Source organism: Melospiza georgiana, chromosome 23 (assembly GCF_028018845.1).
Source record: "Melospiza georgiana isolate bMelGeo1 chromosome 23, bMelGeo1.pri, whole genome shotgun sequence".
Lineage (NCBI taxonomy): Eukaryota > Metazoa > Chordata > Aves > Passeriformes > Passerellidae > Melospiza > Melospiza georgiana.
Window position 1 is genome coordinate 6,602,604 of NC_080452.1, and position 11,092 is coordinate 6,613,695.

Here is an 11,092-nt window from a genome sequence, read left to right on the forward strand (position 1 = left end):
AGTTATAAAGGACTGCATGGTATATTTATAGTTTATACAGTACAGAAAGAACCTCATTATTTATTAAACTCTTTTGGAAACCTTTGGTGTTTTGTAAGTTATTTACTGGCAGAGCTCTTTAAAGTGAGTGTTTGTTTTAGCGTCATTCACCTCTACAGCTCTGGGGTGTTGAATGAGCTTTCAGCAAAAAGAAAACATTTTCCACACAGTTTTCACACGTATTGCTCTCTTCTACAAGAAAATTTCCCTGCCAGTTTATTGTAGGTTTATTTTCAATTGAAATTTTTTTGTCCAAATACCAAGAGACCGAAACAGAACTTTCAAAACTTGCTTCCAGTATTACTAATTATCCATAAAGGTATTAATCATATCTAATTAATCATCTTAGTGAAGTCCTGGTAGAAAAACTAATTCTTCATTGTTGCCAGATCAATTTATAAGTAAGAATTTATAAATTCTTTAGAAGTAAGAATATTACTGCATATTTTCAAATTGCCCACTGTTACTTTCATTGCAAAAATAATCCATTCTGAATTACTTTGGAACATTTGTTTACACAAGAATAGAATCTCAAAGTATGTATTTTTGTGTTAAAATGGTATTTTACAGCTCATTACTTCAGAACTACATCGGAATATGAGATTTCAAATGTCAATATACTTATATAAATTTAAAAAGTTCAAGTGCCTTATAATCCAAATTCGATAAATTTTCTCAAGCCAGCGTTCCGGTAATGGGACCTGCCATAAGAGCAAGACTTTTCATGCATGACAGACTAAAACCCAAAAATAAATAATAAAAAAATCACTGAGGCTGTGTTTTAGCAAGGACCCAAAATAACCCTGTGCTCAAGATTTCTGCATGGCGGGGACATCGACCTCCAGAAATACCCGGCAGAGCCCCAGGCCTGAGCTGGGCGTTTCACTGCACTCTCCAAAAGCTGCAGATCCTCTCCTTGTTTCCCTTGGAAGAGCAGCTGTTCTCCATTGCAGAAACTGTTTCAAAACAAATACCATCAAGGTTTTTCAGCGTGGTCCCTTCCAAATCCTAGAGGGCACAGCCACCCTCGGCTCCCCTCCTGCACGGTTCTTGCTTTAATGCAAAAAGCAGAGCTGACCTTTGCTTCCTCCACGTAAGCAGCGCAGCAGGGCAGCAAAATCTCCAGAGAAAACGTGCTGGGGTAAAACAGTGCCAATGGAATTAACCCAGGCCAGGCAAGAGGTGCTTCCTGGTGGGACAATGCCAGTCTGTGTGACGTGGAGGGCACAGCCACCACCCCTGAGCATCTCTGCTCTGCCAGTTTTCACTCCCCTCCAATAAGGTTTTATGGTGTGGGGCAGCAATGTCCCACTGAGAAAGTATGGCTCTCTCCAGAAGAACATATTTGCAATATTTTTGTGAATAATCACTTATCTGAAATGCTGAGGAGGAGGCAGGCTCCTGGCTGTCCTGATCCTCCAAATAACAACTTGTTTTGGAGCAGGGGAGGCAAGGAAATCACAGAGGTCTCAGGTGCCCTGACCCAGCAGCAGAACCCTGTCACCAGCACAGGAGGGATGGAGGGACATCAGTGACACACAGTGTTCTGAGGCAGAGGAAAGCAGGGAATTCGAGCAGGCTGTGCTCCTCAGTGCCCTTAAAGCCAAGGTGACAAATTGCTGTAGAACTGTTTTCTAAGCCTGACACAATGGGAGTAGAGAAGAATGGAGCTGCTGCTCATTCAGAACTCCTAAGTTTATGGAGACTGAGATTATTTTACCACTGACATAAGAGAACTGCAATTGAAAGTGTCTTCTGAATGCCTTTGGTAATTCCAAACATGTGTACGACCTGGCATTTCTTCAAAAGCCCTGAAAGTGATGCCTTTCTTCCTCAGGACAGCTGGAAAGGGACTTCTGACAAGGACACTTGGTGATGGGTGGGGGGGGTGGCTTTAAAATGAAGGAGGGCAGATTTAGATGGGATATTGGGGAGAAATTCCTCCCTGTCAGGGTGATGAAGCCCTGGCACAGAGCAACTTTGGCTGCCCCATCCTTGGAAGTGTCCAAGGCCAGGTTGGACAGGGCGTGGAGCAACCTGGGACAGTGGAAGGTGTCCCTGCCATGGCAGGGTTTGGAAGAAAATGATCCTAAAGATTCCTTTCAGTCCAAACCATTCTGGGATTCCATGATAATTAAAGCAATATTGGGAGCTGCCATCCCTAATTAGAGATCACATCAAGAGGCTACACAGCAGAGCAAAGGGGGAAATCTGTTTGTTAATGTCACTTTAGGGAGACAAGAAAACAATTTCAGGATTTAACTGCTCAGCAAGAAATTGCTGGGTTCTGAGTGAGATCTCAGGAGATCAAACCTAACCCACAACTGCAGGAGAAGGGATGTGGGACAGAAGGGCCAGGTGACACCACAGCTCAACTCCCACTGCTGAAACAAAAGCTGCAAAAGCACCCAAATCAGCCTCATCTGCTTTGTTTCTGCTTTTACAAGTGAAAGTAAATTATCTATTTACTTTCACTTGTAAAAAGCTGCATTAAAATCTGTATGGTGAGTCAAGACTACAGCTCAGCATGGAGAATGGAGCTGATGCCCTGCTCAGCTTTTTGTGAAAGGTGACAATAACTGAAAAACCTGTGAGGAAGGATCTTCATAGACCAACTTTGTTCAACACTAACTGCTCACTCACAGCTCTCTGCATTTCCCAGCAGTTCCTCAGGTGCCCTCAGCTTTTGGAACAAGTGCTACTCACTGAGTGCTGAATTCTCTTCCCACTGTTTAAGAAAAGAAGTCTACCAGTTTTAATTATATATACATATATATATATATATATATATATATAAGTATGATAACCAACTGCTTCCCTAAAGATGGAGCATCCTCATTTCTTCTTAAAGACCTACTTCTAAATATAAGGACTAAAAACATTTGTGGCTAAGAAAAAATAAAGCTACTTCATCTGAAAGGAGATCAACTATAGAGACTGCTATGAAGCAGTTTGATTGGGAGAATTACATCATTGCTAATTCAAGAATCTGAAATTCTCTTTAGAATCTGAGGACAGAAAAGCGAGATCCTTACATTTAAAAAGCAAATCAGATCAATCTGGTTTCACCTTTAGCCAAATGCCACACGGCTGACACCCACAATTTCACTCCTGCTCAGTGGGTCTGACTAAGGAGTGGAGATTAAATTTTGCCTGGAGGAAAACAGATCAATCTCTAGAGAGATGGATCACAATCAGTTTCCATCAGCCAGCATGGGACTCATCCTCTAATCACTGCTGTAATTAGTTTGGTGGGGCTTTTTTTGAGGGGAGTGTGGGAGGTGGCAACAACCCATCTAAAACCCCACAGGTTACTCAGTCACTCCTGCTGCTGAGGGGATGCCAAGAAATACCAGAAAGCCTGGACTGCCAAAAAACCCATTCCAACCCCTACACCTGCAACCAGGCTGCACTTCATGGGGCCTGGGTGATTATTTTCACTCAGTGCAATACAGACAGGAAATGTTGACACTGACAGAGAAGAGGTGGTTTACATAACAGTCCTGCTTTCTCCCGGTTTCCTCTCACCCCTTACATGACACTGCTGCTCCACTCTCTAATCCCTTGTTCAAACATGTAATTAAGCAGCAGCCACACCCTTGCCAGCTCTTCCCTAGCAAGCTACACCTCAGGAGAGCAATTACAATCACTGGGGAATTTACTTGCAGGGTTTGGAATCGCTGTGTGTGTGTGTTTTCACTTTTCTCGGTCTGTTTTTCTGAGGGATTCTGTGCTCTGGAGAAGTCAGTGTCTCTGTGCCTACGAATGTTCTGCTGTGGCATCTCCAGCCTGATATAAATCATTGGGCCTGATATTCAATCCTGAATCCTTTGGTCAGTAAAACCATCAAGGATTGTACATAGACACTTCAGTATCACCCTGCTTTGGCAAGTGAAAAGGAATCAGCAAAACCTAAGGAACACTGAATGCAGCCGAAGGCAGAACAAAATATGGAATTAGCACTGAGCAGCAGTTTAATACATAGAGAAAACACTCCAGCAGGACGCCTGGCATGGGGCTAAAACTAAGAAAATACAGAATTATCCAGCTTCTAATCTGGCCAGGAGACATCATCCATTTGTTTTAGACAGCAGAAGGGAATCCTAGCAGGACCAGTATCTTGTTAGAAACATGGATGTTCTTTGGTTTGGTTGGTGTTAAAGAAGCTCAGATGAACACCTCTTTCCTGTATGCCCAATTTTATAGCAGAACTCAGGCCTCAAATTACCAGATAAAATATTTATTCCTTATCCTTACAGTGATAACTGTTCTGCAATTATTGTTTTTACTTCAACAATCTATTCAGCACTTTCTCAGCATTCTTTTGAGTTTTCCTTCTTGTCCTTCTATATTTCAAACACCAAATAATCCCCAGGGAATCAGAAATTCGTAGCTTTTGGAGGGTTTCCCTAAACTCTCTGAGACATGAAGAGGAACAGTGGAGCTGCCAAGTTTTGCTGTGCACCTTTGCTGTCTGAATGATGGGGACACTGCAATCTGACAATTAAAGTGGGTGGGATAGAGTAGGAGGTTATTCAGTTGTGTTTCTGACAAACTGTTCTGGAGGAAAATTTTTTCTTCCTCTGCACCAAAAGAAAAATAAAACCAATCCAGACCTGCTCATATCTAAGTCAGTTGTTGGGAAGGATGAAAGTTTGACAAGAAAGTCTCACAGATATGTGTGCTTGGCAGAAAGATTTTTAAATGTAGAGTCTGATGAAGGAATAGAGATGGAAGCAAGTTTTGATAGAGAAGAAAAGAATTGCTGAGCCAGTCTCACTGGAAACTAAAGAGGCAAAAGGTGTGTTAGTTAGAAGGGGTTTTTATGGCTTAGAGCAAAGGATAAACCCACCCAAACAAGATGTTTTTACCAAGCAGAAAGAGAGCACAGGCAAACAAGTCAGCAAAGTTATAAGTAGAAAAAAGGTCTCAGAATTTTCCACTGCAAGAAAACTGGGAAACAACTCCTAGCTTAATCTGCAATGTACTAACTTTTAGTGACTGGAGAACAGTAACATGAATATGGTAATTACAGTAGTTATGATAGGCTAGAGATAAAAGTTAAGGTATCGATTGGTTCTGCTGTATTGAGATGATCAGCAAAGAAAAGTATAGAATGCAGTGTAACCAAAAGAAAAGTATAGAATGCATTTGTAACCTAAACTAAGAATCTCCAGGCCTGCCTGCAGCTGGAGCTGACAGCTGTAGGCACAGCTCTGTCACCCACGACCCTGGACTGCTGTAACCTCTTGGATGGAATAAAATGCATTTTGAAGAGCTGCCTGGAGTCCCACATCTCTCATTCAGGCTCTTACAGTCAGTGAAATGGATTTCTGCTTCAAATGTGAATGGCTTTTTCTTTTGAAGCATTGCTTAGGCACACATGGCTTTTAAATAGAATATTGCCAGCACAAACCCCACCAGACCCACTGTGCAAAGTGGTGCCTGTGTGAAGGCTCCTTCTGCCTGGAAAAGGCAAGCCTGTACTGAGCACACTGACTCACGGATTGCCTCTATTTTATCATCCCTATTTCCATAATCCAGCACACACGGGGGGGCCCTGACAGGCATTTAGCAAGATCTTGCCCCCAGGGCTGTGATCCAAGCTGATGGGTGCAGGAGTGACTCACGGGGCTGGAAAGCTCTGGGTAACCTCAGCCCAGGTGATGCCTTCAGCCCGGGATGAACACAGATGCTGGTGGCACCTCTGTGCAAAACACATCTGCTGTTGTTCCTGATCAGATGTGTCCTCGGGGGATTTTGTTCCGTTTCCCTTTTTTCCTCTTGAATCATTGGATTTGGGTACATTCCAGTCCTACTGCACAGAGTCCAAGTCTGAGAACAAGTTAAGCTGTGGCAGGAAGGAAGGAGTGTGCACAGCCCCAATTCCCTGGTGACAGGTCTATTAAGCAATAAATAATGAGCCTTTTATTACAGGTTCTAATTAGAACAGGGCTTGTCTGATTTAGGAGCTCATTCCAAAGTTCAGTTTGATCTGTTGTAGTGACATTCAAGCTCTATTTGTTTTCTTTTTGGATTGATGATGCACAGGAAGAAAAGGGAAAGGAAAAGTGTTCGTGTCACCAGCTGCAAAGGATTGCTTTGGTTCTAGGCTCCTTACAGAGACTGGAACCCAAATTTCTAAAAACATGTGCATTCCAACCCTTCAGACACTGTGAGTTGACATTTTAAGTGGGGTGGAACATGCTGGACACACGCAGGAGCTGCTCAACAGGGAAATAACAAGAGAATGTGCTCAATTTGCTAGACAATGCACTATATCAAACCTATAAATGTAAAACCCAAGCTTCTATTTTGTTTTCTCACACAAGGTCCAGAATGCTTTTCAGAAAGTCATGGAAAACATTTTCTTATTAAGGTAGTAAAAAGCCAAGCAGACAGATTTTGCACAAATTTTTTAAGAGCCTTTACGTCACTGACAACAATTATAAGAAATTTTAAGCCACAAATATTGTTTAGCAAACAGTAAAACTGGAGGCTTTGTTAAAAATATTCTGAATCAGAACAGCTGTAATGAGCTCAAATGAAGAAGTGAAGGTGACCAGAATGCAAAATATTGTGGAAAGTCCCTTGTCCTTCATTAACTTCTCAAGACTATAAATCAGAATAGACAAGGAGAGCAGAAAAGAGGTTTTGGAATCACATCCATAAATTTAGATGATTAGTAGCACAGGAAAAGCAGTATCTAATGGGAAAGTGCTGTTCTAAACTGGGACTGTTTACTGGGGAATGATGGAAGCCCAATCCTCTTGTTCTAGGAAGTCAAGAGTTCTTGAAGTTCCCTTTCAAATTGCGCTCCCAAAGCAGATCCCCGAAGCCAAAGACAACAAACTTGGCCAGGGTTATTGTCAGGCTGAAGCAAACAACTCCTCAGCTGTGTGCTGCAGGAGCTGTGAGCCCAGAGAGCCCAGCCAGGCACCAGCAGCATCCCCAGAGCCCAGCAGGAGCTCCTGCAGCATTATTTGCCACACTCAGCTCTGCCACAGAACTGCAGAAACCCTTCGTGCCACCAGGCCAGGAGCTGATGCAGAAAAGCCATTTCCAACTCTTCTTGCTCCACCCTGGCCACATCAGCACAGTGACCTGCACAGAATGCAGCTCATTATGCATTGAAGGGATTGATACAATTAGTGACTAATTGCTGACGTGGGAAAGAGAAAGAAAACAAACATTTGGGTTACTTGCTCTTGACATTCTTCTGTTGGAGTTTCCATGCTTCATCCATGCTGCTGCAGTAAGAGAGAGCTCAGAGCCAGGAGAATAATTTATTTAAAAATTACCAGGTGGTAATAAAGCTTCTGGGAGAAGTTAAAGGTTTTCTGTGGCAATAAAGCTTCTGGGAGAAGTTAAAGGTTTTCTGCTGTGCCCTGAGTGCAATCACTTACTCTGGTTGCAATTTCTACAGCCAGCACAGGGAGGAGAGTGGAACTGAAAATTAAGGCTACACCTTCCAGGAGTAGCAGATCCTGCAGAAGCTCAGCACTGGTGACAAACCCCCATTTTCATACAATCATGGAATGGTTTGAGTTGAAGGGACCTTAAGGCTCATCCCAACCCAGCCCTACCATGGCAGGAACACCTTCCACTATCCCAGGTTGCTCCAAGGCCTGTCCAACTTGGCCTTGGACATTTCCAGGGATCCACAGCTTCTCTGGGAATTCCATTCCAGCCCCTCACTACCCCCACAGGGAAGAATAGCTTGCTAACATCTGATCTAACCTACTCTCTGTCACTTTAGAACCATCCAATTAAGTTACATCAAGAGATTTTTCTTTCTGGAAATGCAAGATGGAGTCCCCAGCATCTCAAGTATAACCAACCCAAAATTTTCTTGAAAACTGCACTTGAAATACAAATTGCTGCTATTTTTCCAATGTATTAAAGACATTATAGGTCCTAATTGTCTGATTTGCTTAAAAGTAGCCAGACATTTATTTGGAGAATTTAAGATACAGATTGTCTTATCTACAAGGGATTTGGGATAAATTGAAAAAAAAATATTATTTATCTAATCTTCCCTAAACTCAGATCACCTTCAGCTTTATCAAACTGCTTAGACATTGTCTGATGTGAGTGAAGAGATGATTCATTTCGTGATTAATGACTCCCAATACAGCTGTCATCAGCAAGGCTTAAACACCAACTTCAGAACATCAAAGCCATGGAGCGCAAACAGGGAGAATCAAATTAATAAATGGGATTTTTGTAAACTGGATTTGCTCTGGCTCCTTTAGCACTGGGCTGAATAATGGTGTTGATTGTAATAGTTTATTCTTAATGTTCATAACAACCCATCATTCTTCAGACAAGTATACAGCACTTATCTTCCCATCCATCAAGCAGCCCTGCGTTTGTGTTAACCAGTTGTAACAGGATCTTGTGTTTGAGCATCAAAGGTGAATCAACAAACACTTCACACTGTCACTTTCTCAGCATGGCTCAGTTTCTGTTTTGGTTTAGACAATTTTCCCCATCCCATTCTTATTTCTCTTTTATTTTAATTTTTTTTTTTTTTGTGCTCAGGATCTTGCTTATTAATATAATTTCTAAAATGCTCCTCAACAGCAGCAGCTCTCATTCTTTTTTTTTTTTTTCCCTATTTTTTGCAATATATTTCAGTTACCTGCTTTGCACCTCGTGCCATAAACCTTCACTTATTTCTCAAATTGTCACCCAGGAGATGCTGTGACTCTTCCCTAAGAGGTGACCCTGCACAGGGTGGGTGTTCCATCAATCTGAGCCTTCAAACCAGGTTTTATTCCTTCCCAAAGGATCTTCCCTGTCAATACCCTAAAGTGAAATGGCAGCTGGAGGCAGGAGCACCCCAGTCAGTTTCTGATGAATGGTGGCTGGGGGAAAAAAAGACATTTTACCCTGCAGAGCTCCTGCAGAACAGGCTGCAACAGCACCAGTGCTCTTCCCTGACACAGCCTCTGTCACTCAGAGCTTCCCCTCAGGTATTTATTAAATTCTCTGCTTTTCAGCCAAGCATCAGTTAGAGCTGGAGGTAAGCCCACCCCTCCAGAGGATTCAGAACAACCCATGGAAATAATCAATTTCTTGGCCATTGGCCCTGGATGTGTGAGAGCTCTGCAGTCCCCTCCACTGGAAAACTGCTGAAGAGAGCTCTCTGCAAGGCTGGCCCTTTGCAGACACCTGGGGAATGTGAAGGAGCTCCTAGAGAGGAACTGAACAATGTTTTATTTACTTTATTTATTTATTTGAGGCAGACCTGGAAAATGAGCAAAAGCACATGCACTTATAGCATTTATTTTGTGTTTCACGTTTCCCTGGCAATCTCTGTGTAGGTACCACATCTCAAGCATCATTGTAAAGCCCTAAAACACCCTTTCAAAGAAAAAGTACATTTTTGAAAAGGCTTTTTTGTTGGTTTATTGAAGGACTTTGTTTGTTTGTTTGTTTATTGATTAAATAAAGCAGCCACAAGGATAAAAAATGTTTCTGGGCTGGCTCCAGTTGCTTTCCTGGCTTTTTGCCAGTGATGTTCAAATCAGGGTTTGTTCAAACTAGGAAACAGTAGTTTTGCCATTTACTCACACAAAAACTTGGGACCTCTGGTATTTTTTTAGTACACATTGCTAACAGGGTTCAAGAGTACCCTCTCCTCTGTCATGTGGCTCTGGCTGTGCATAAACATTGCTTTGAGCAATAGGGGCAAAACTAGAGACTTCCCAGAATGATTTGTTGCATTCTCACGACAGTTGCGATCCCAGACTGGATTAGATCCAGTGGGAAAATGTTTAGACAAAGTCCTGCAGCAAAGAACACTCCTGAGAGATGGGCCTAGGACACAGGGCAAGGTTACAGCCAGGCCTGGAGGAATGTGCCACAGGGAGGTGTCTTGGAATGCTCTGTCTGATTTTAGGGAGCAAAAAAAAATGGGAGCATCCAGCAAATGTGCAGCCACATTCATGTTCTTCCCTGGGAGGGTGGGGAGGCCCTGGCAGAGAAGCTGTGGCTGCCCCTGTGTAGTGGTTTTGGTTTGTTAATTTGAGATTTTTTCGATTTTGAGGGTTTTTTTGGCTAATAGTTTAAAGAGTGTGGCAGGTTGGGTGTTGGTTAATTATTAATGTATTCATATTATTTTTATAACAACAATATTCTATTAATGCTATAATATTTATATGGTATATAATTAATTATATTATATATCGATATATAATATATAATATACAATATATTGTATATTATATATTACATATTACTTAAATATTCTATATATCATATATCATATATTATATATAATATATTATATAATATATTATATATTATATAATCTATAATCTATAATCTATAATATATATTATATTATAATATATATATAACTATATATATTATATATAGTTATATATATAATATTATATACTATATAATATATATAATATAATATATATTATATATTATATAGTATATAATGTATTATATATAACTATATATATAACTATATATTATATATTATATATTATATACTATATAATATATATATAATATATCATATATTATATATATAATATATCATATATTATATATTATATATTATATATTATATATTATATATTATATATTATATATTATATATTATATATTATATATTATATATTATATATTATAGCAATATAAAATAATATTTTTTAATATTATTAATGCATTGATGTTATTTTTTGGTGTGAGATAGGATTAGAAGAAGGTAGAATACGTTTAAAACTTTAAAAGGGTATAAAGAAAAAAATATTGATAGTAATTAAAAGAAAGAGTAATAAGAATTGGAATAAAATGAAGATCTCACTTCCAGAGATCCCTGGAAGTGTCCAAGGCCAGGTTGGAGCAACCTGGGACAGGGGAAGGTTTTGAGGTTAGAATGGGATGAACTTTAAGGTCCCTCCAAACCCAAACCACTTTGGAATTCTAAGATCTGCAATACCAACCATTTGGTTCAGCTCATGTTACCCAAATATCATGAAATGGAAACCATAAAGAACAAGGAGAAACATGGGGAGAACAGAAAAGGAAG